At 39.2% G+C, this 26,075-nt stretch overlaps 1 long non-coding RNA gene across 2 annotated transcripts in view; it reads right to left on the bottom strand.

The window, feature by feature from the left end:
* The window catches only part of LOC141129864 (uncharacterized), a 449,947-nt gene that overhangs the window by 47,832 nt on the left and 376,040 nt on the right, over positions 1-26,075 (bottom strand). Inside the window, exon 3 of one of the 2 annotated variants that reach the window (XR_012241887.1) lies at positions 16,780-17,382. The exons of the other annotated variant lie outside the window; for it this stretch is intronic. This is a non-coding gene — a long non-coding RNA (uncharacterized lncRNA). Of the gene's footprint in view, positions 1-16,779; positions 17,383-26,075 lie in introns of those variants that run through there. 2 annotated transcript variants of the gene reach the window in all.

The following is a 26,075-nucleotide window of genomic DNA, read 5'->3' as shown; positions in this document are numbered from 1 at the left end:
TCTAATCCACATCAATGCCTGACCTCACAAATGCGCTTCTGGAAGAATGGTCAAACATTCCCATAGACACACTTCTAAACCTTGTGAACAGCCAGAAGTGTTGAAGCTGTTATAGCTGCAAAGGGTGGGCCAACTCAATATTGAACACTACGGAGTAAGTTCATGTATGTGTAAAGGCAGGCGTGCCAATACTTTTGACTATATATATATATATATATATATATATATATATATATATATATCTTTTTGTTCTTTTTTAAGAATTAAAATTGCAGCAGTAAGGCCCTGTCACTGCTTTAAGGCTCGTTCACACAAGCGGCTAGTGTGCGGTGCAATCCGGTTGAGATCAGCACAGTGATGATGCACTGAGCTCAGCAGATAGCACAATTTCCTTTTTTTTAAATTAACTTTATTGAGGTGTCACACAGACATCTCATAAAATGAATTTACTGCTTTATTGCTTCCCACTGCCCCCTCCTTTCCCTGGAGATAGTTGTATGAAAGGAGGAGGGTGCAGGAGGGGTTTTTTCTGGTGTATGAGTATAAATGTTATCGGTTGAGGTGTGTTTGGTTGGGTAGTTGTGTATGTAGGGACTGTTTGGATGCAGTGCTGATTCTAAGTATGTTTCGTTAGGTGTGTTATGTGGTGGCCGTACGGTTATCTTAGATGAGGTGGTCCATTGCACAGTGGTCCATTATTGTTTTGTGTGTGTCTGTGGTCAGCCTTGGTACAGGTCAGAGGCTGAAATGATTGTTTAGATGTGTTGTGCAAGTTGCCCATGGGTACAGATATAAATGGCTATGTAAATAATTTTTTATTTACAGTTTTACTACTGGTTGATATTTGACCTGTTGTGGTCTCTGCTCCTCCCCTTGTGTGGTCCAGTGCCTTGATACCATCCCCTGGTGCCTTTTGGCTGGGGAAAGATGGGATTTTTTGCTTGTTAATTGTTCTTAGGATATTAATGATGCTTGCTTGCTGTTAAGAGTTGTAAGTGGTAAGATATTTCATAGATAAACATTTGAAAGAAATTGATTTTTGTTTTTATATGTGATATATGAATATGTATGATCACTTACTCATTAATCATTATTCTATAGATTTTCACATTCGGTCCCTGAAGAAGCAGCAGTTTAGCTGCGAAACACGTAGGACTTGGAATTTGTAGAATGCACAGTAACATCATTGTGGACTATGTTTAAGGCCTTTTTAACACTGATTATGCATTATTTCATGATGTCTTGTGAAATCGTGGAAGTGTAATAATCCAATTGATTTTTATCATATATTGTGATTTAATAAAAAATGTTGCATTTTTATACTTCTTAATTGTGCTATTCCTGCCTCTGGTACTGAGCCTTTTAACGTCCCTTCATTTTGGAACCTATTTTTTCTTCAATGTGTTTTGAATGATTGGGCTTTCATAACCCAAAGACTATTTTATGTACTTGTGGTATTTAGTGGTATTTATCACACTTTCTTGTTGTATTTTTTTTTTTACTATCAATATCTACATAATAGGGAAATTGTGAAGTGAAGCAGTGTCTTTCATTTAATATGGATTTATTTTCCCATAGGGATTGACTGTATGTATATACCGTATTTGTTGTATTTTCAGAATTTTTAAATTCATATTAAAAAATCAATAAAACTATATTATAAAAAAAACAAAAACAATACTGAATTATTAAAATGTATGGGACACTCTCTGCAGTATTGAAAAGTAGACCACTCAACACTGGTCAAGAGGAAGAGGATCCTTTGGGAAGAGTGACTAGACAAAATGTCCCTCTCGCAGAGCTGACATAGCCATTACATTTATATATCACTCTTTACTGGAGATAGCAAAATCCTGGCACTAGCTGTACATCACTTCCTATTTCTTTCTATTTAAACCCCACTGCTCAGCAGCACAATGTTCCTGTCACAGCTATCTCAGATCACTTCCAATACATATGTACCATTTACTGCTCAACAGAACCACACTGCTTAGTAAAAATGATAATATAAAACCTCTCTGGGCCAAAGATTGATATAATAAACTATAGAATATGGAACACTATATACAGTACATATATAATAATATCCAAATTATAATTGCAAACAGTTGTTGAATATTTCAAAAGCTTTGCAGATGTTAAAAAAATTGAGTGTCTACTGAAAGCCAAGAGCTCAGTCCTGTGGGCACTTGTGCATTTTCTGGTTGTCAAACCTTACAAAGTAGAGGGGGCATAAGTAATGAAAATCCATCCTTTCTACATTTCTACTGTGCAACAAATTGGCATTTTTAGCTGTTTCCACACACTGTAAATATAGAACATGATTTAAAAACACATACAGTACCTCTGTAGGGTTTACCCATTAAAGTCTTGGGGATATGTATCTGCACTCTGTCTGAGGTTGCTAAGTCAAGATTTTACTCTCTACAGCGAACTGTTTGCTACATGCAAGCCAGAAAATCTTTTCTGCATCTATTCACTTTTTTCTAGGTTGAAAGTGGACATACAAGTAATCCCAAAGGATGTGTCAATGTGGAGCACTGGCTGTAGAATGAAGTGTGCACACGTATCATATGGTGAATATTAGGTACTGAATAGAGTTTCCTACAAGCACATGAAGTAGATATCTAATATTTGTCAGTAGGTTAATAACATCACTGAACAACTAATGAGGCTGAACTCCAGTTTTGCACAATTGTAGAGGCTTCTATCCTGTAGTGAAATTACTTACTCTGATTTCACTGCACACTAAGCTTCTCATAGTGTGAATTTGAAACTGCAGAAAGTCAAATGGAGAGGCAGTTTCAAATTCACCCTGTCTCAATTTCTGGCTTGAGGACATTTAGTATCACCTAGTCCTATCCTCCACAACCTTATTGTCCCTGGCCCACCCCTTTCTTTATTGGATTTTAGTTCTTTCAGTTGTGGAGGCTTAGCAACATATGGACATTATCTAACCTAGGGCAGTCTTCAAGCAAATGCGGTCTGCCTAGGAATGCACATGCTTCCATACTGACATCCATTAGGCATTTTGATATTTGCATAACTCCTCCTAAAAGCCAGCCAATTACTTACATCACACCTGAGGGCCCTTGAGAGTAATACTGAGGTGAGTTGCTGTGATGTTTTTAGGAAGCTACAGTATGTACATCACCTTGCTTGCTCCTCCCACCAGCTATCTTCTGCCTTGCACAGAAATGGTGATGCACAGAGACAGAGTTGTTCTAAAATAACGTATGTAATGAAATGACTTAATTTAAAAAAAAAATCTGATAAATATTTATCTTTATCCCACATTACAGGACACAGAACTTGTATTCAAAGGCTGTGGGTTATATGGAGGTAGCTATCTTAAGGTGATTGAACACTGGCAAAAAACTTTGGGTCACCCCTATAGTGTATCAGGATAGCCCTGCCCACTACACGAGACTCCAGCTTTTTGCTAGCATCCTTAGGTGATGCACCTAGTTTCATTTGGAGAAGTATTTTTTTTTAAATCATTCAGTTTTTTTCTCTGACACTATCAAGATCTGACTGATTACTGCCCTGAACTGTCTAGCAGTTTTCAATTTTCTACCCTCAGTATGTACCTTGGGGGCTGTACTCAGGCTGTACCCACTGTGTGGGGCCAGCCTGTGATGTTTGCTTCAGGCACTGGATCCTGCATTAGGCACCATTGTCAGTTTTTCTCCCTAGTCTCAAGTTGATGAATAACTGCCTTACACCTCCTGGATGTCACATTTCTGCCTGTTTATTTTTCTGATGAAAATGCACTCAGCATGTTACCACACTCCTGCTGCCATCTTCTACAGAGACAAAGCCACAGGAACATGGTCAGCAGCTGGTTTATAGCAGCTCCTGTATCCAGATACCAAAATTCTCATCTATTCTGCACTCAATACCATGGGTAGCGCCTGTCACTTAGCAATAGCAGGTTACAGGCACAAGGATGCTCTGTAGACTGTCTACATGAAATTTAGGACACTGCTCAAGGTGATAGCTGCTTGACTTGTTAAGACACCACTTTACTCATCTGACTCTAGCATCCTCTCAGGCATGCACAAAGTAGCTTGTCTCACAAAACCAGATTTCTCTGACACTATGGCCGAATTCTTTGGAAAACTTTCTGCACTTCCAGAACCTTCAGTTTCCAGATGCCAGAAAGGCTACATGTCCTCTATTTCCCCTAACCCTGTTCAGGAATCAAAGGCAGAACCGCCTTTACTTGAACATAAAATGGAAGCCATGTACGAAGTGTGAGGAAGGGCTCAACTGTAGTGAATACTCTTTCACTCAAGGGACACGTTTCTGCTTTATCCATTCTCTTCCAGAAACCTCTTGCCGAACATTCCCTAATTAAGTCTTTTCTTCAGGTAGTTGCTCACATACATCCTTCAATTTGACTTCCTATGTTACCTTGGGATCTCCTCTGTTCCTTCTGAGACCCCCCTTAGAACTGATCAGGGACACTCCCTTGGAAGAACCCATCATGTCTGGTCACCATTATGTCTTTTAGAAGTGTATCTGAATTGGCAGCTTTTTCTTGTAAAAAGTATTTTTTCCTTTTGAACAGGGACAAAGTGGATTGAAGGGAAAACATTTTTTGTACCTAAAGTGATCTCTTCTTTCCACCTCAGTATTAACATTGTCCTTTCTTCCCTCTGTCCTGGTCCAAAATATGACATTGAATTAGCCTTACAATGCCTGGATGTAGTCAGGGCTGTTGGGGTGTAGCAGCCACAGCCTCTATTCACAAGATTGAATTTCACTTCATTAAAGCTGGAGGTTCTCATTGAGGTCATCCTTCTTTCCATTCTACTCTTCAATAATGTTCTTCAGCATTGAACATATTTGGTCAATGATGTCAGCCAGAATCCTCAGCTGGATTGTTGATGTAGGAAATAGGTAATTGAGGATAATACTAAGCAAAAAACACCTTTATTAAAAGCAGCACACTTACACGTCGAAAATCACCAATTCACCAGTGGATAGTAACACAGCAGGTTGGGACATCAGAGTTGATCAGCTGAAGGTACACAGAGGCAATGGATGGCTGCCGGGCATGCAGCAGTAGGGGCTCCTAAGCTCCAGTAGGTATTGTGGAGAGAAAGAACTGGTGGCGTCTCCAGCTGCACTGTGAATATGACAGCTGTCAGAATCCTATGGTGATGTCAGGAGGGTATAAGCATAACGTGTTTCAAGGGACACGGCCCCCTTTCTCAAAAGCATTGCTCACAGAATGCTGAGAATTGAGCAATCAGAGGTCTTTGATTGTTTCGTTTTCAGTGACAGCAGGGGATGGATGCATTGGATCAATGCTGCATCTACCTACTTCGAATTGATGCTGCATCTACCTAGGTGAGTATAAATGTTTTTATTTTTGAAAGCCCATACTTCACATTTAAACATAAAGAAACAGTAACCAAAATCAAAAAAGTTTAAATTGTATACACATTTCAATATACTAGGACTATTTTATATAATATAGTTCACTTGGCAATCATACAAGATAGAAGGCCTGGATCATGTCTCTGTTGAAAGAGAGCAATTCACAGTGATGTGAACATACTGCGGGATGATAGGATAAGAGAACTAGAAAAAAGGATGACTCCTTAGATTTTAAGGTAAGTTGACATGGCTGAGACTTACTTGTGACTTTTCATGCAGCTAGCTCCTTTGATGTCATGCAAGCTTTCTTATTGCAATATTCAAATGTCCAGATAAGCACTGCTGACTTTACGCTGACTTTATAAGCATCTGTACTACTTCTGGACCATTGACTTAAAGTACTATAGCCGGAAGGTAAGTATAACAGTCAGGCAACTATCATTTTCAGTAGGTGGCCAGAAATAGTAGCCCCCATAGGTCTCTTAGTAAAGGTTTATTTTAAAGAGACTTTAAAGAGATAATAGTGACAGAGAATATCACCTAACCCACTTATGCTCAATTTGCCATGCTTTCCCGCTGCTATTTTTCAAGCCAGGAGCCAAACTCTTTATAAACTCTGTGTAAAATGGTGTTGGAGCTTACATAATGTAGATGATGTCACCTCCTCTCTTATGTGACAGTGAATGGGCCTGGAAATGAGATGCTCAGGCTTGAGCACTGTATCATGGGCAAAGGTCACACTTTTCTCCATACTTGAAGAACCAAATTTTTTTGAGTTCTCCATTGGAGCAACAGAATGGTAGGGGAGCATAGTGAAGGCAAGTATAAGTGAGTCAGGGGGTGGACTAGTAAGAGAACCTGTATCTCTACCCTGTTGCTATAAGACTAAACACTTAGAATTATCACTCATTACTCAATACTACCTACTGTGTTGTAATGATACACTTTAAGCTGTGATGCTCTGCTCATAACTGCTGACAGACATGTCGATAGAAAATATAGATATTGAAGTCATACATACATGAGATAAATCAAAATGTAAGACAGGCTAGAAGCTAGAGATGAGAGTGGGAAGAAAGTCAAGGCCAGGAAAACATGAGTTGGTAATACGGAAATTCTACCAAAGCTAACTAGCTTCCTCTTAAGGCTAAGCCTAAACTGTGGGGTTGATTTACTAAAGGCAAACAGACTGTGGGGGTGGATTTACTAAAACTGGAGCACTCAGAATCTGGTGCAGCTGAGCATTCTAGCCAATCAGCTTTTAACTTCAGCTTCAATTAAGCTTTGATAATAAAACCTGGAAGCTGATTGGGTTCTATGCAGAGTTGCACCATAATTTGTATGCTCCTGTGTTAGTAATTCCCCCCCTGTTTGTTTTGCAAGTGCAGTTGCTCCACAGCTTAGTAAATGAGGGCAAGCTCTGCTCAGTTCCTATGTCCAATCATGTGCAAGCAAAAAATGCTGTCATTTTTATTTTCCTTGCATGTGATCGGGTATTCGTTGGAAAGAGAAGCTTCACCTTATTGACTAAGCTCTGAAGCAACTGCAGTTGCAAAGTGCACAGTCTATTTGCTTTTAGTAAATCAACCCGCAAGACTTACAGCTATAAAAAAACTACTCTATAGCCAGGCAAGGAACAATAATAATAATGATAATAATATTATTATTAAAAATAATAACAATAATATGCCATTGCTACTGTGTACACATGTATGCAGTGGTAACTGAAAATTATATGCTTATAAGTCAATATAATACAAAATAAATAGATGATCATCGTATATATATATATATATATATATATATATATATATATATATATATATATACTGTATATACTGTTTATTGCACACCCTTACAGGCCAAGGTAACCACATAGGCAACATTTTTTTTTATAGTGTATAGTTATACACCCTATAGTTTTTGCCACAAATAAAAATAAAATAACATGTAACCATTTAAAATGAGTGTTTTCCGTTACTTTTAGCTTTCATTGTTCCTTTTAGATTTGTGGCAAACTACTTTCAACAGAACAAAAATCACTTTCATTTTTCCATTAAACAACAGCTTTGAATAATTTTTAGGAGACAACAAAATGTGAGCATATTTAATATTTTGTACTGTGCTGCCCTCCCTATTCCACAATCACTCTCATTATTTTCAGACATATCATTGACAAGCATGGGATTCTGATTATGCAAATGATCAATTATTGCTGAGGGTGGGAATGATGAAGAATGACATAATTAAATAATGCAACACAAAGCAGAAAAAAAGAGCGACTTACAATTGCAAAACAAATGCAGCTTCCTTCCTTTTTTACTTTATTCAGCATTAACTATTCTAAGTGGTCATAAAAATGCTTACTAGGGTGTAAACTCACAACAATTACAGAGCTAGAGAATATTGCCCAAACTGAACAATAAATGATGTTACTCAACCTTAATATAAAAGTGCTTATTTTAGGAAAGACAGAGTGAAGAGTTTAAAATGACTGTACATGCAAAAAAATACATCTGAGTTCCGCTGTAAATCCTTTAATCATAAGCATTAAAGGAGATCACATCAGAGAATCACAGGCTACATACTAAAGTATACATTTTTCTAGTCGCTTTATACGCTGCTAGCTATTTTTCTCGGCGAGCTGATGCTGATGTGAGATGACAATTGCACCTGTTGTCACCATCTTATGGTAATTAGCATAGTGCCCTAAGTAGAAGCAAGGCCATCACATCCAAACATAAGCCATTAACATATTGCATCTGTCATCATGAGGCGAAGCTAATGGAGATGCTGGATTTTCAGTGCACAACTGCATACCTTGGCTTCTCTAGCACAACTCTCCATATTGGGGTCATTGGGGATAGCAAAAAAAAAAAAAGAGAGAGAAATGCAAGCTGTAGTCAGTGAGGAGTGAAAAAATACATTTTACTAGAGGTTTACTTTCATGTATTATGCATGCCTTTCAAGGTCACCGCTTGATCACTTACATAAGATTTTAATGAGATATCAAAGTTGGAAGAGTACAATTTAATTAATGTAAAAACAACTATTTGTGTATGGTCAAACATGTAAATAAATCACAGGCAAAAATAAAAACAGATTTTGGAAAGTTATTCTGTATGTTAGTCTTTTCTTTTAAAACTTTGGTGTGGACTTCCATGCTGGTATTTAGTCAGCTGGGCTGATTCACTAATGGAGTCGAAAGAAAAGAAAAAAAAAATGTGAATTTCACTCTATCCATCAAATCATGTGAAAACATGCATTCCTAATCACTTTGAACACCCAACGATGTGCAGATGAAATAAACAAATCGGATTTTTTTTTTTTTCACATGATTGGACAATTAAAGTAAATATTCACACAATTTAGAGAATTAAGTGAAGATCCATTTTAAACACATTGTGCTGCATTGAATAAAGACTTGTACTGACTTGTATGGCAAAATCCAGGTCAATGCATCCAAAATTTAGGATGCAAAATTGTTTCCTAATGAATTGCAAGGCAAGTCCTATTGAAACCAATGGATTTCTTTATTAGAAAAATGAACGACAACACATAGGGCTTGATTTACTAAAACCGGAGAGTGCAAAGTCTGGTGCAGCTGTGCATTGTAGACAAATTCTAACTTCAGATTGTTCAATATACCACATGACCTCTGGACGGTTTTACCGTGACCAGGCCATCTTTTGCTATTCAGCATTGTGCTATTTTCACTGGCAATCGTGTGGCCATGCAACACTGTACAGAAATAACATTTATATTTTTTTTTTCATACAAATAGCACTTTCTTTTGGTTGTATTTGATCACAACTTTATATATATATATATATATATATATATATATATATATATATATATATATATATATATATATATATATATATATGAAAAAAGACTTTCTGCTTTCTGTTATAAAAGATATCCAATAAAATCAAATGTCTTCATAAATTTAGGCCAAATTGTACTCTGCTCTCTGGTAAAAGAAAATCCAAATAAGTGTATATTACTTGATTTGTGTTAAATCTATAGCGTCTACAACAGGGGTCTCAAACTGGCAGCCCTCCAGCTGTTGCGAAACTACAAGTCCCATCATGCTTCTGCCTGTGGAAGTCATGCTTGTAACTGTCAGCCTTGCAATGCCTCATGGGACTTGATGTTTTGCAGCAGCTGGAGGGCCACCCGTTTAGGACCCCTGATCTATAAGCTATGGTATATATATATTTGAAAATTGATCAATCCTGACGTACTGACACCCTATGTTATTTCTTGAGGCCCTTAACCTCCTTAGCATTATTCTGGAGTGTGGCTGGGGGTTAATTTTCATTACCAAAAGCGGTAACCCTGAGCCACACTCGGGATTGCATCACAGTATCCTGGTACAGGTTACCTACCTTGTCCCCAGGATCCTGCGATGAACCCCTGCTGTGTCCTTCGCCAGATCCTCTGCCGAATGTATTACTGTTCTGGGCTCCATTCCCTGCGAGTATCGCGACGCATGGAGGTGGAGACCGGCAGCAAATTAAAAAAAGTACAAAACACATAACACACATAGTACACTGTAATCTGTAGATTACATCACTGTATCAAATCATTTCACATCAGTTTTGTTCCTAGTGCTTTGTCCAGTGCCATGTCTGCACTATTATATTATATATACTGTTCTTTCTGCCTGAAAACTTGAGTAGGTCCATGGCATCCAAGAAGCCTCCCTTTACCTCAGAAAAACGGTTTTAGACCAGCTAGAAAACAGCGATAGTGAATTAGAATCAGTTGAAAAATTGAGAACAGCGAAGATTCTGCGACTGAGCAAATTTCTGTGTCTTTGATTTGATTACGTTATTGAATAAAATGTATTATTATTATAGTATTATTTTTTATAATTATTTATAGTTATTTATTATATTATAATTTATGATTTCATGTTTCAAACTTTATCATACCCGGGATGTCGACTAGACTTTTGTTTGGACAGATTTAAGTGAGTTATTCTTAAGAATTACAGGCCTACAATGTAAAACACCAAATTTCTATGCAAAACAATGTACCGCTTTGACATTCAATAATCAGACATAATCATACCGCCAGGGAGGTTAAAATGCCAGAACAGTACAAATACCCCCCAAATGACCCTTTTTGGAAAGTAGACAGTCGGATGTATTTAGTAAGAGGCATTGCAAGTTTTTTGAAGTTGTCATTTTTTTTTTCCATTTTTTTTTCTGTCTATAAACTTTAAATTATTTAGATAGATAATACAAAGGAACAAATAACAATGTAAGTAATATTGAACAAAATAATACAATAAGGTTGTGAAAAAAATAAATATCTACATGAAGATATAATATAATAATCAGGTAATGTTAAAAGCAAAAGGAAGATTTTTTTTTGTTTTATAAAAATAAAGGAAAGTTAATAAAGTGGGGGATGGAAAAGATATTATTTTTGATGTTTATAAAGAAACCAAGATGTCCATTTAGCATCAAAAGAGTGTCTAGAGTCATGTAAAGTGTGAAAAATGCTTTCCATCTGCATAATTTGGTCATTACTAGTGGAAATGGTACCATATCATATTTCCAATTTAGAGCTATAGCCCAGTGCATGGCTACACATATAGTATGTATCAGGTTTGAGATGTGTTTAGGAACCTCTGAGATATTATCGAAAAGAAGACAGTGTTCATATGTTAAAGCAAGTTTTGTCAGTTTGTCAAAAATAGAAAATAGGTTTTTCCAGGTAGGCAGTTTTTTTTTTTCAATAGCCAGGTGTCGGCAATTGCAACCTGCTAGTCATTTTAAATACGATTTGACTTTTCTTCTTTAGAAATGTCATTTTTTGCTGCAGAATGTTCTATGCATGCTACAATTGCGCCACTTTACAGGCAGACTAAGGGGACCCCCCAGGCACAACATTTTAAGGAATTTTGTGTTTTTTATTATATAAGCATCATTAAAATCACTGCTCCTGAAAAAACTATTTAAAGAAAAAATGTTTTAGCATTGATACATGTCCTCCAGGGAAGTACCCGGACCCCCTTACCCCTTTTATGGCCAATTACTTGCATATAAGCCTTCAAAATGGGCACTTTTCTCCTGCAAATCGAACAGGGGGTGTTCAAGGTATCTCTAGTGATTACTATTGTGTGCTTCGATTGTCCCAGGTACCATGTGATAGCCAAATGCAGCATCACAGTAGTAAGCACAGCTGTTACAATATGATTGGAACCCATTCATAACAGTTGCATTTACACCAATGTAAGCACAACTGGGAGTCACAATCTGCCATGTCCGGTGGATACTCCTCAACTGGTGATGTACATGTACATGATCCAACCTGCCTGTGCTGTCCTGCCACAGTAAATATACTGTGGCCGGGTGGCAAACGGTTAAAGTATAAGTTCACCTTTGTTCACCTATTTTTCGCTCTAAATTTCAGCTCCCTTATTTACCAATATAGCATTAATGTACTTTTTTGCAAAAATATCAAAGCTTTCCATTAAATCTACAGAAATTTACTTCACTTGTCCTCATCCATGTTTACAAATGTATCCATTCAATTTGCCTTACTTCCTGGTCAGACTTTAGTTCATGACACAGGAAGGAGTTGACCAGCTGAACTCATTAGCACACACCCTGCATCATCCACCTTCCTACCTACAAACCCATTCCCAGCTGCACATTTTTTTAAATGAAATGCACTCAATCAGTGACCACCCTTCTCATTAAATACACAATAAACAATCAGATCGCATAGTGTATGGCCATCTTTATACAAGTACATAGGAGGGAGTGGACTGAAACACTAAGCTGTCAAACCCTGTTCACATCTCTACATAGTGGGAAATTGCAGGGGGGGGAGGTGTTTTTTGGAGCATTTTCACTCATCACACATAGGGCAGCCCATTCACCTGAATGGGCTGCCCTACATGCAATAATTGCTCCAAAGAAGCTTCAGGACTTTTTTTAGAGCTGAGCTTGTTTTTTTTTTTAAATGTGATTATTGGTGCAGCACATTTCTGAAATGCAAGGAAACGCACAGATGTGAATGGAGCCTCCTTGTTCTTGTGTTAACACACCAATTTCACTTTCAAGCCCCACTCACATCTAGCATAGTGGGAACGCACATTTTGTGGCTCGTTTTTCCTTTGACACACATAGGGCAGCCCATTGATTTTAATTGGCTGCACTACATGTGGCTTATGGAACATTTTGGCCTTTTGTGGGCTGCGTGATTTTACTATGTGTTTTGCAGCATTTGCCCCTCATTTTTTCACATGGCAAAATGTGTGTTTGCTTCTGTGTTTGGTGTGCTGTTAACAATTAATGGCACTGAAAGCGCAACTAGTAATTTTAGGTGTATAATCCCCTTCCCGCTGAGTGTACGTAGATATGCGGCCTCGGCTTTAGGGGGTTATACCGGGATGATGCCCGCAGCTGCAGGCATCATCCCAGTACTGTTTTTTAGAGCGGGCAGTGAGCTTTCCAGGGATAACAACCGATGCGGCTAAAAGCCGCTCAGTTGTTATCCCGGAGGAGCGGGAGGGGACATCCCCCCTCCCGCCGCCTCCCGCCACTCTTACTGGGCCACCGGTCCCACTGGGACACCCGATCCTCGATCCACCACTTCCGGCGTAACATCATCTTTCACATTATACAAAAAAATTGGGCTAACTTTACTGTTTCGTTTTTTTTAAATTCATGAAAGTGTCTTTTTCTCCAAAAAGTTGCGTTTAAAAGACCGCTGCACAAATGCCGTGTGACATAAAATATTGCAACAATCGCCATTTTATTCTCTAGATTCTCTGCTAAAAAAATATATATAATGTTTGGGGGTCCTAAGTAATTTTCTAGCAAAAAATACAGATTTTAACTTGTAAACGCCAAATGTCAGAAATAGGCTTAGTCATGAAAGGGTTAAAGATGGCAATACACTACACAATCTGATTGTACAAGCATCCATGAGGAGAGTGAAGTAATTACAATCAATGATTGACTGCATTTCATTTAAAAAATGTGTAGCTGGGAATGGGTGGGTAGGTAGGAGGGTGGATGATGCAGGGTGTGTGCTAATGAGGTCAGTTGGTCAACACCTTCCTATGTCATGACCTACAGTCTGTCAATGAAGTAAGGCAAAACCAATAGATATGTTTGGAAACATTGATGAGGACAGTGAAGTATGTGTCTGTACATATAATGTAAAGCTTTGATATTTTTGCAAAAAAAGTATATTAATGCTATATTGGTACATAGGGGAGCTTTTTTTTTTAGAAAAAAAATGGTGAACAAAAGTGAACTTATCCTTGAAGCTGATTGGTTTCTATGCAGAGCTGCCCCAGATTTTGCACGCTCCAGTTTTAGTAAATCAAGTCCATATTGTCAATTTGAATGGGTCCCGGAGAAGATTTCCTTGCAAAAAGTAGAAAATAGGTTGAGAAATGTAAATTTGCAAAAATGTCATTAAAAATCAAGAGGTTTAAATTTAATTAGCCATTTTTGGTGAAATGCATTGGAGTCAATAGGGAATGTGGGATCGAGGTGTTTTTTTTATCTGTTTGAACGTGTGCAATTGGCTTTAAATAGCTAATGAGGGTTTGAAGTAAAAATTTCGACACATCCTAAAAAAACATCAGCAAAGTTTTTAGGATGCATATCTTATGTCCAGCTCCTATTTCTCTGCAGCTGATCCCTGTGCAATGATTGCCAGAAATTACTGGCTGTAGAACTGGCTGTAAAAATGACAGCTGGAAATTGCTTTGTATGACACAGCAGGAGCAACTGTCAAAATGCAGTGCTCTTGTGTAAAATGACACTGTTTTTCTAAACTGTAGTTAGTCTTTATGCATAGGTAGAACAAAGGTATAACCTTTGATCTGTATAAGATACCAGTTAAAACGGCAAAACAAGATTTTTTTTCTTAAATAAAATCTATACTCATTATTAACTCTTAGTTAAACCTAATCAACCCTAATTAACATCTCCCTCCTTCTCCCTGTAGCTGTTATTTTTCTGCTTTTTATTTATTTATATTTTTATCAATAATATTACTTATTTCTTTCAGTCATTTTATTTGATTTTTTTTTGTGTTGCATAGCTAGAAAAGGTGCAAGATTGAAGTTAAAGAATATGTAAACCAAACATTTCATATTCTGTTCTCTTGTATTGCTTCCTTCTGTTAAATCTGTGGTGTTCCTGCCAGACCCTCTGCTTTCCTATCATAAACTGACCACCTTAGGGATGAGTAAGCTGTGTGGTCAGTTCTCTAGCCATGTTGGGAGCTCAGCCTGCTCTCCTTCAATGCTCAGACTTGTCCTGACCCCCCCTCTCCCATACAGAAATTCACTGGGTAGATTAGTGTGCTGCTGTTTCTCCTCCTTCAGCCCTCTGAGCACCTTATGCAGCTGAGAACACAGATTATTCAATCACTTAATAAAAAAAGTGAAAAAAATGTAAAATGGTTTTTAAATCCATACACAATTGTTTTGTCTTTAATTTATATTTTAAACTGGATGTGTTGTTTTACAAGGTGAGGGTTTAAATATACTTTGACATGTTTTTATTTTTTATTTGCCAGAACATCACTTTATTGTTGCTTTAAATTAGACAAATTATATATTCAAAAGGTATACATTTTATTTACAGTAAAAGCAGTTTTACTAACAATGGTGAAAATAGAATTCGTCATTTGTACATTTTTCAGAAAGCCTTGCTTGTCCCCCCAAAAAACAATATGCAGATTACTTTGTTATCTTATCTATGATAAAGATTTTACTAAATAAACAGGACCACTGTGGAAATATAAAAAGTGCTCTAACCCATAAGGGGTACACAGTTAGGAGAGCTTAAGTGCTATTATTATTGGTATTGCAACAACAGGTGGCATTATCCTCTGCATGTCATCTCTACTGGGTTGGAAAAAATTCTGCCACTGGATCATATTCAGCTCCTTCCAGCCCATGTCATCTTTTCTACAAGCTAGATGTATTTTTTATTGCAAGGATCTCAGTGATTTTTACTTTATCAGTAAACTTAATGCATTGGTCATGGCTGACATTTTTCCAAATGAAAACACAAAAATGATTAGCTTGCTTAGGAACACCTAGGAGTTGATTTACTAAAACTGGAGAGTGCAGCTGTGCATGGTTGCCAATCAACTTCTAACTTCAGCCTGTTCAGTTAAGCTTTGACAAAAAAAATGGAAGCTGATTTGTTTCTATGCAAAACTGCACCTGATTTGCACTCTCTAGTTTTAGTAAATCACTTTAGGAAATGCATACTAGCACATTATGATATCACATACTAGCACATTACGTTACACTTACCTTAAAAAAAAAGCCCTCCTGCGCCGAGATCTCAGAGCTGCAGTGGGCTCCGATCTTCACCTGTCTTGCTTCTGGGTTCGCTGGCTCTGTGACTGGCCAGAGCTGCAATGATGTCACTCTGGTGCATGCACACAGGGGCTGCTGATTATGGCACAGGGCTTGATATGGCTGGCCACACCTTCAGAGCACATGCACTAGTGACGTCACTGGCTGCATGTAATGTAAATATATTGTAAAATGTAAATGTTTAAACTACCTATAGGTAAGTCATATTATAGCCTTACCCATAGGTAAAAGAAATGTGTGGAACTTTACTTCCACTTTAACCTGGCATTAATCTTTGGGCCTATTTTTCAACCAAAGCAACCGTTTTAGCTTTTCGTGAACTTCAAAGTGCTAAGGTGCATTTTTTTAAATACATGTACATACTTTTTTCACAGCAAATATTGTAATACACAAAAAGAGTACAGATATAAATACCCACTGTGTGTCAAAAACACCTTTTTGCTAACCGAAACCATTTATAGTTGTAAAATGTCACATGACTTGCTGATTATTATTATTGCATTATTATAAACTATTATTATTATTTTTTTTTTCTTTAGAACTTTATATTAATGAGATGTTACAGTGGCAAAATAATAAATAAAAAATATAAATAAATAAAAAAATAATACAGTGAACAATTTTAGTTATTGAAAACAGACTTATAGTATTGTGGAAATGTATATCATTAATTGGCTAGTAGAGTGAAGCACTACAGCGAGCTACAATTAAAGCTGTACAGTATCACCACTCTTTGCATTATGTTATTGAATAATATTGAATAAGTCTATAAAAGAATAATTTTAAACTTCTGCAAAGAGTTAATTGCACTCCATATTGAGACAAATAAATAAGGAATGGTGCAAATATATACTTATTTGTTTATTGATTGCAGTATTTCACCACATTTGACAGGATACAGATTGTGGTGTTATGAGATAAAATACTTTAAAATGCATGGAAACATCAGCATTCCATTTACAAAAGGTTAACTTCCCCTAAGCTATAAAAGAGAAGCACCATCTGAACACCCGGAAAAGCAGTAAACATTGGTGGCAAGTGACAGAAATTGATCTTTCTTTTTTTGCCTGTCATGTCTCCAAATTTTATTTCTACCATGGCTGGAATAGCAAGAAAGATAAAGTCTACTTGCAGGACTTTGGCCTGAGGGCTCTGGTAGCTGAATCACTGGCTTTTCTTCAATTAGTGGTCCTCTTTCCTGATTGTGGGAGACATGTATATAACAAGGGACTTGGAGGCCTGCAAGATATTGATTAGCCATATTGTGAAGTCAAATCTTAATAAAAGAGCATTGTGATCACACAGACATCATTGGAGACAGCTTGTGCTCCAAGTCATGGGGCATGTAATCCTGAAAAGTTGCAGGAAGATTGCTTGAAATTCCTGGCCTTTGCTGATAAAGATTCTCTTGATAGAAACGGGTACTGGACTTTCTGGACAAAACTGATGCTTCATAATTGACAGGTACATAGTGTCTTTTTCCGCAGCAGATGATGGCATACAGTTATCATCACTTCTGTGCTTGTGTTCTGCAGTCATTTAAACACATATCTCTGTTTCCATTTCTGATATTATGGTTTCTGCAGTCTCTCAAATTGATCAAACTGGGCAAACTGGTGGTTAAGAGAAAATGTTGTTTTAGTACACCTTTAAAGTCCTGTAATCTCAAACTTTTTAACCTTTCTAATAGAACAAGTGTTATTTAATAACATTGCAAAACTGTATTATATAACTGTGCATATAAAATAGTGCTTGCATATCAAATATTCTTAAACTATGGACATATAGATACACACAGTATGTAATTGTTTTAATGCATTCTCAAACACATTTTAGTGTGTTTTTATGATTGTACACCCTACCAGACAAATGTTTCAAAAAAGTAAAATAAATGTTAGATTACCAAAAACATAAAAATAATGTAAACTGCATGTCCATATAAGGAGGCTTTTAAAGCAGCACAAGGGGAACAAATGCACATAAACGTAAATAGACAGAGCATTCTAACCCTTAAAAGTGTAAATATTTTCTTGAGAGAAACTGAACTAGTTGGTCAAGGGCAAATTCTAAAGCAAGATAATGACCCCAAACAAATGTCCAGGCTACAATGCATCTTCCTTAAAGTGTATTTAAACCCAAAAGCAAACATGTAATTTACTGCAGCTTACAAATCCTTAATGGTGGTGGCTGCATTAAGTTTCTTTCTTTAAGCTTTTTTATCTGTAATTTAATCTAATGATCTGGCCAGTAGGTCTGTTATCTTTGAACTTTGTCCTGAAAGATCTTGCCAGCAATAGGGGGCAGTTAGAGCATTGAGACAAACCATTTAACACAAACAGGTGTCCTTACAATGATTAGCTTCTATTCCTTTAATAAAACATTCATTCCAAAAGGAAAAGAAAATATTTCTGTAACTGCTTAAAAAGTGTGAGCTGGAATTTGACTAACCTATCCACAGGTTGACAATGCCAAGGGTGGCTTCATTGTTTCTCCTTGTTCCTGGAAAATTCAAAAAGAAAATGAAAATAATTTTTTTTACACAAAGTTGTCATCTAATAAGATATTTCCCATACACAGCATAGGCGTACCTGAAGTTACACCTATTCTGCTACCCCTCCTGAGTGTGGCAATACCACATGTGCGAGACTTTTTCACAGCCTAGCCACATAGAAAGACCCAAAATCCAAGGAGCACCATAAGGCTTTCTAGGGGTATCAAATTACACATCTAATTTCCTGACTCCCTATCACATTTTGGAGGTCCTGGAGCACCAGGACTGTAGAGACACTCATAAAATTATCACATTTTGGAAAGAAAACACTCAAATGTATTTTCTAAGAGGTATAGTCAGTCTTTTGCCAAAGTCATTTTTTAGCTACAAGTTTTTTCGAAATGTGGAAAGAAAAAGAAAATGTAAGTTGTCAATTAATACACTATACAATATCTAACACACAGCATAGGCATACTTAGAACTACACCCCAAACCACATTCTGCTACTCCTCCCAAGTATGGCATTACCACATGTTCAAGACTTTTTTATAACCTAGCCACATAGAGAGATCCAAGTGCACCTTAAGGCTTTTAAAGGCATACATTATGCATCTAATTTCTTGACAACCTAACACATTTTTGGGGACCCTGGAGCACCAGAACAGTGGAAACCTCCACAAAGTGGCCACATTTAAGAAAGGAAACATCCAAACATATTTCCTAAAAGGCCTAGTGGGTCCCAGAGTATGGGGATACCACATGTTTAAGACCTTTTAAATGCGTGGACTGATTATGCACCCAACATTACATCTTGTGCTTCAGAAAAATCAACCAACACTATATAGAAAAACACTACTATAATGGTCATCTCTCTACCAGTGGTCAGAGAATATAGCTTAGTGTATGTTCACCTACAGCAGTCCTTGTTCCAACAAGCCAATCAGGCTTTACCTACTGGACAGTAGTTCAGTTGTTGCATAGGATGGGTGGGACTGGTGTCTTGCAAGAACGTAGTCAGTGGGACCTGCAGATTGGTCAGTACTGGTGGCAGGCAGAGACATGGTCAGCAAACAAGCAAAGGATTGGCCCAGGCAGCAGGCAGACACATGGTTAATAAACAGGCTAGGTTTGGTTCAGCTGGAAGGCAGAGATGTGATTGGTATGCAGGTAAAGCATCAGTCCAGGCAGCAGGCCAAAACATGTTCGATTAGCAGGCCGGGGTCAGTTCAGGCAGCAGGCAGAGACATGATCAACATACGGTACAGGCAAAAAATCAGTCCAGCCAGCAGACATAAATGTTGTCAATAAACAGGCCAGGGTCAGTTCTGGAGGCAGGCAGAGCCATGGTCAGAATGCAGGCAAATGGTCGGTGCAGACAGAAATGTGGTCAAGAAAACAGGAGGATGGTCGGAACACAGGACATAAGATACAGGCAAAATGCAGGTAGGCAGATATAAGAGAAACACCTTCAGCATACCTTCACTAATATCACAGTGAGGCATAGTAGCGATATAAACAGTCCTTTATACAGAGGCCAGGCTGTGAGGGATAGTAGGAGTGACAATAGTAACATATGTCATGCCTTCTTCCATCTTTGGAGCATAAATGGCATTTTTGTTTTTTTTTGGCGTCTTTCACTAGGAAGGAGAATTTTAGTACAGTGTCTCACATGCAGCCTGTAGACTGCATCAGAATGAAGGTTTTCAGGTGCAGGGCCTTGCTGGCAAATAAATGCTGTTACAACCTCTTCTTGGTAGTTTAGGAAGGAGCCATGTGTTCATGTGGACTTACAGATGACAAAAGAGTAGTAAATGACCAATTGAAATAGGTAGATGGACTTTTTTTTATACCAGTGAATGAATCTTATGGCTGACAGGTAGGGTTTCCTCATTTGTCTGTTGAAATCTATACCTGCCATATTTAGATCATATTCATGTATGCAATGAGCATTTTAGGCCAGACCGCTCCTTACCTGGATTTCCACTGAGGAGTTTTTGTGAATAAAAAAGAAAGAACATAGACTTCACACTTATACTTCCAATCAAGGGCCAAAAGTTCCTCAACTTGTAAACTGGCTGATTCCCCCCTTTTGTGGTGACCAGTCTATGTGGAAAGTCCTAGCTATTTAGTCGCAAGTTACAGTTTGCTGCAGAAAATGATGTTGAAAAAGTATGGTATAGAAATTGTCCACATAAAGGTGGTATCCCTGATGTAATAGGGGTGATATAAGGTCAAACACTATATTTCTGCTGCCACTGACATAAGTTGGACATCCAGGGTGGTCTTTTCCTTCAAAAACATGGAAATCATAGGTGTATCCTGTGGACCTTTCACAAAGTTTATCCTGTTTTGGACAAGTTTGACAGTGGTTGCCATTCAGGGCACTGTCTTTGGTAATATCCTACTGGTGTGGCAATCACCAGAACACTGTTGCTGGCTTGACTGGCTCTGCTGAGACTGATGTGACTAGCAACCTGTCAGATTTCTATGGTATTGAGCCCTTGTAGAAGGCCAACTCAGGGTTCCCCGGGGTACAGAGTGTAAGCCCCAACCTGCATCTTCATCATGGCCCCCCCCAAAGGAGGGGATAGTACACCTAGGTGACAATTTGGAGTCTACCTGTATATGCAGAGTACAGATTGCAGGAGAATAAAGATAACCTGGGAAATGAGCTGAAATCAGGGCAGATGGCAGGCAAGTGAAAATGTTAAACAAAAGTACAAGCACAGAAAATAGCAATACAATGCAAACCAGGAGCACCGAGAAACTATGACATTGCTCAGGCAACCTCGCCTGTACTGAGCATGTAAATATGTAGGGAAGCAGACTGGGAGGTGGACCAGGAAGTGCTAGAAGGGGAAGGTATATTAATCCACAGTAGAGCAGGTGACCACAGAAGCCAGCAGCACACGTGAATGGAACCACAGATCTAGCAGACCCACTGCAGCAAGGAGGTAAAAATTTCACAAACAGAAAATTGCAGGCTAGACCGTAACACAATCAGAGCAGCATCTCTGGCTTCACTGTCTCTGCTGACACTGAAACTGATGTGGCTGTGATCAGGAACACTGTTGCTGATATACACTGTTCTGGCTTTACTAACATTAAATTAAAGAATGTTATTGCTGACATTCACTGGTCTGGCATCACTAGCATTGTGATCAGGATCGCTGGTTCTGGGCCGATGACACCTACACTGATGTAAGGGTCATCAGGAATACTGTTGCTGGCATACACTGTTGTGGCATTACGGACACGGGTATGACACCAACCAGGGACACTGGCTGGCTGCACTGGTCTAGTGACAGTGTGACTACTGTCACTAGCGATCAGGTACACTGTTGCTGGCTACTCTGATGACACTGGGAGAGGTGTAGCTAGTAATCAAGACATTGTGGATGGTTGCACTGATGTTTTGATATTTTACACTGGTGTGACATAAACCAGGGACACTGTAGCTGGCTGCACTGTTTTTTTGTGTGTGTAAAGACTGTAGAAGAACACTGTACACTCACAGATTGCAGACAATTTGCTCTATGTCCTCTCACAGGTGATAGCCAAGGGACGATTGTTTACATCTGTGACCGTTGTGATTGGACGCAGTGATCACATAGTACGGGACCAATTTCATTGGCTCTGTACCCTGATCTGTGATCCACTGTGTCAAAAGGACACCGAGATCATAAAGTGTGCCAAGGAATAGTGGAGCAGCAGCGTACCCGAGCAAACAGAGCAGACTGGTCATTCTGGATGCACGATAGATACTGCATTATTATCTTGGAATTTGAACTATATTTTAATAAAGTGGTAAACAATGAAGTATTTCCTCAAGTCTGTATTTCCCTACTGAGCAATATTTGAGAGTTGTTAAAATCAGTTATGGTCATCCCTGGAAAGCTGTGGCAACCGAATGGAGGAGTCAAATTGGTGGAGTGTGCATTATAACCAAAAGTGCATCTAGACCTTATTTTTTTATTTGTTTATTTTTTTTAAATATATTCTTATTGAGAGATAAAATCATACAGATTATAACATCAACAGTATTTGTGTTTTTGTACAAAGCGATAGTTGTAGTAAAAGTGTCAAGATACAGAGCAATAACAATGTGTCATGTAACCTAGGGGTTGCGTAGGTTGGCCCCTGATGTGTGATGGCAACATGTATGAGATAACAGCGCAAAAGCAGTAGCATTCGGATAAAAAGTTAAGAAGCAAATGGAGGATCCCAGAAAGGGGGTAGGGGTAAGGGGCAGGGAAGAAAGAAAAGGGGAGGGGGGGTGAGCACCAAAGTTCTTGCTATGAAGGCAGACTGGGGGTAGACATCGGAGTTGTGACAGTGGTGCCAAGGGTCGCGTTCTTTTATTTGTAGGAGAAAACAGGGTCGATGGGTGAGAGGTGTTCTTGCTGGATGCTTTGTGTCCTGTTGAAAGTTGGGTTCCATTGGTTGTGAGTCTTTCAGTAGGAGAGAACGGCTTTGCTGGGGGTGTTGGGTAAGGCCCATAGTATGAGAATGAAAGTTGTCCGAATTTCACCAGATCCAACGGAGTAAGTGTTGAGACCATAAAAGCTTGCCATCTGTAGTAGAAGCGTGTTTTGGCCTTCTCGTGTGAGAAGTCTGTATTGGGTCTGTCCTTAAATAGTAGATGCAAGAGGTCTCTTTTGACTTTTGAAATTTTTGGGCGGATTTCTGAAAGAAGGACGTCCGTGATAGATGGTTTGAACCTTTTGTTGTCGTCTCTGCATGCATTTTTCAGAAAACTGACGCATTGCCCATACTGGAAGGTATGTTATTGAGGAAGTGAGAACGTGTCGGCTATAATTTGGAAATTAATAGGGCGACCAGTCTCCAAGTCACATAGTGATAAAAATTTTGTGAGGCCTTTCCGCTGCCAGGTGATTGTAGAGTTGATGTTCCAGACCTGGAGAGAAGCTCGGGTTTCCTTGTATTGGAAGGTTGCTGGATATGAAGGGTGAGAGTTTGAGGCTTTATCTGATTTCTCTCCAAGCAATGGCTGTGTCCTGTAATAGGAGATTATGTTGAGGTAGCGGTGGGACAGATTTCCACTTGCAGTGGAAGAGGGCCACCAAGAAGTATGGGTGTGCCATTGCGGTTTCCATGGGATAATTGGAGTAACAGGATGCTTGGGCTATCCAGTCCAGACCTGTCCTCAATAAACAAGCTAAATTATAGGTTCTAACATTTGGGAGACTGATACCCCCTTTGCGTCTGGGAAGATATAGCTTCGTGAAAGCTATGCGTGGTGGTTTGTTTTGCCAAAGGAATTTGGAGATGGCTTTGTTGAGAAATTTTGTGTCTTTATGGTGTAGAAGCAACAGGATGGTTTGAAGTAGGTAGACTGATATGGAGCGGTCTACGTTATGTGCGAGCAGTGACTTAGTGTCTGTTGCTGCAAGTGTGTCATGGGATGTGCGTGTATGAGGGAGGGAGGCAAAATGTAAGAACAGTAAAACATATCTGATAAACTTCATTTTTTTCCACATGGAGTCACTGTGTAGGCCAGCTCCCATTACAAGACCCAATTACTGCAGCATTAAAAACCCACAGATCGAGAGGCGGTGGATGCTGCCAGCTTGGGTTGTGTATGGGGAGAAAGATCGGTTCTACGCAGGGAGGCCAGGGAAGGAACTTTGGTTCAAGAAATGAAAAACAAGTAATAACACCATAACAGCATGAAAAACAGTAAAAGGCTTGGCCTACCATAAAGTAGAGGACAAGGTAATAAAACGGAGAAAGACTTTTGTGAGATGCATCTTAGCTTGGGTGGCTCTGCAGAGCTGGTTGAGGGGCGATGGTAGCAGAGGCAATATTGGCGTTGTATGAGCCGGCTCAGCGAGGTGTGGAGCGGCGAGGTTGTAGGCTCTATGTTTCAGTTTTGTTAGACTGCAATAGTCACATTGTTTTTAATTATATGCATATATAGTCACCATAGATATATGATTTGTCGTACATATGTATATTAGACAGATAACTACAGGGTGCCACAGATGTGGAGAATCCATCTCCTAAGCCGGTTCATACTTAATATTGCTTTATAGATAAGCTTATTGGGCTAATGTATACGGAGATTACAATTGAAATAATACATTTCCGTTTATGGTAATCCCATTGCGATTTAGAACTTCATTCACTGCTTACAATCTTTTGACATTTCCGGTTTACAGGATGTCAGTATTTGATCCACCCCCTTTTTTGATTACTGGGTTTTGTTGCCATCACGTGACCTAGAAGCTGCCATGTGACGGCGCGCGATTGATGCTGTGATGTGCGCAGGTGCGGGGGCGCGGTGACGACATCGCGCCGCGCACATGCGCACTGCATGTCAATGGAGGATGGCGATATCGTGGTAGCGTGGTGTCGTCATCACCGCGCGCATGCGCACAATGGATGGAACGCTTGGAGACACTAATTCTGCACCGCACTCCGTTCGCTGAGGGCTTCAGCTACAGCGAGTGAGAGGCGGTGATGCTTTTGAACTTAAACATATACACATCTCAGTATTGGGAAGCTTCACCTATGCTCATTAATGAAGGTGGAACGCACGGGAATGAGGCTTGGAACGCACGCGGGTCTGCCATTTTGGCCCGAACCCGGAAGTGCAGATGACGTGATTGTAGGAGCTGGATTCTCATTATAGGGGTCTTGGTGCCTATATAAAGGAGTATGGCTGCAGTGGGCAAGTACCCCAGACGAAGTCCTATGAGACGAAACGCGTCGGGAGGACTCCACTGCCGCCTTTTTATTGTATACAAGCGCTTTAGTACTTCTTAAATGTAAGTGTCTTTCTTTTAATAAAAATCCTTAATTTTACGGTATTACACTATATGGCCCCTTTTTTATTCTATGTGGGGCATGTTCGAGGATATCCTTAATTTTCACGTGGAGGAAGTACCCCGGTGAGGCACCCCCAGGACTTCTTCTCTAGTGTATCCTTGAGATCTCCTCTCCATTGCCAGTGGGCAATCCCCAGCCTGTTTGACTCATCCAGCATATGCTGTTTCGGGTCCCAACCTTTTGGTAAGCCTCCATTCATATGGGTGGTGGTATCTGCACAAGTGTGGTCTTTGCACATAATCCCTGAGCAAGTTTCCAGGACCGTTGACTTTCCCTTGGCACGGATTCTGTGTACCATTGCCATTGGGCAATAAATGCCTATGTTGACCTATGTAGCATATGCTATTTTTAGGTCCAATATCTACGGTACGCCTCCACTACCTTGGGGATTGCTTAATTATTATTTCAGTCATACATTCACGTGGTGATTTCCAGGTTTTCACAAACAAATGGACTTTGATTTATAGAAAATGGACTTTCACTATTTTAGGATTTCTCTATGTTGATATGCACAATTGTCAATTCATGTTATAAAAGTATAGCGTGCACTTACTTATACAATCCCTGCACTCACTGCCTTCTCCACAGAGGCAGCTATCATGGATGAGAGGAGAGCTGCTACAGCCTGGACAATACGCTCAGTGCTGTGGTCCCCATTGTAATGTGGAGAGGTGACATGCTGTGAGGAGGAGGAGGCCAAGCCACTGCTTACTTCCATGTCAGGTGTCGTTTCTGTGGAGGGGTCCGTGTAGGCCAAAGATGGGGCCTCAATTTGCCGCCGTGCCGTTAGTGCAGTTGTGGCTGCGTATGAGCAGGTCCCGTTTTTTTCTACAAATCGGTCCATGGGGTGGCCGGGTACGTTCTGGGGAGGCTGCCAGTGTGTGGAGTGTGTGGAGTGAGTTTTGCCAGTTTTATATGCCATTTTGGAGTCGAACTGCGGGAGCTGCTATGAGGGGCAGCTAC

The sequence above is a fragment of the Aquarana catesbeiana genome, linkage group LG02, assembly GCF_042186555.1.
Source record: "Aquarana catesbeiana isolate 2022-GZ linkage group LG02, ASM4218655v1, whole genome shotgun sequence".
NCBI lineage: Eukaryota > Metazoa > Chordata > Amphibia > Anura > Ranidae > Aquarana > Aquarana catesbeiana.
Note: the sequence above shows the minus strand (reverse complement) of the source record. Positions and strands in the feature narration are given on the sequence as shown.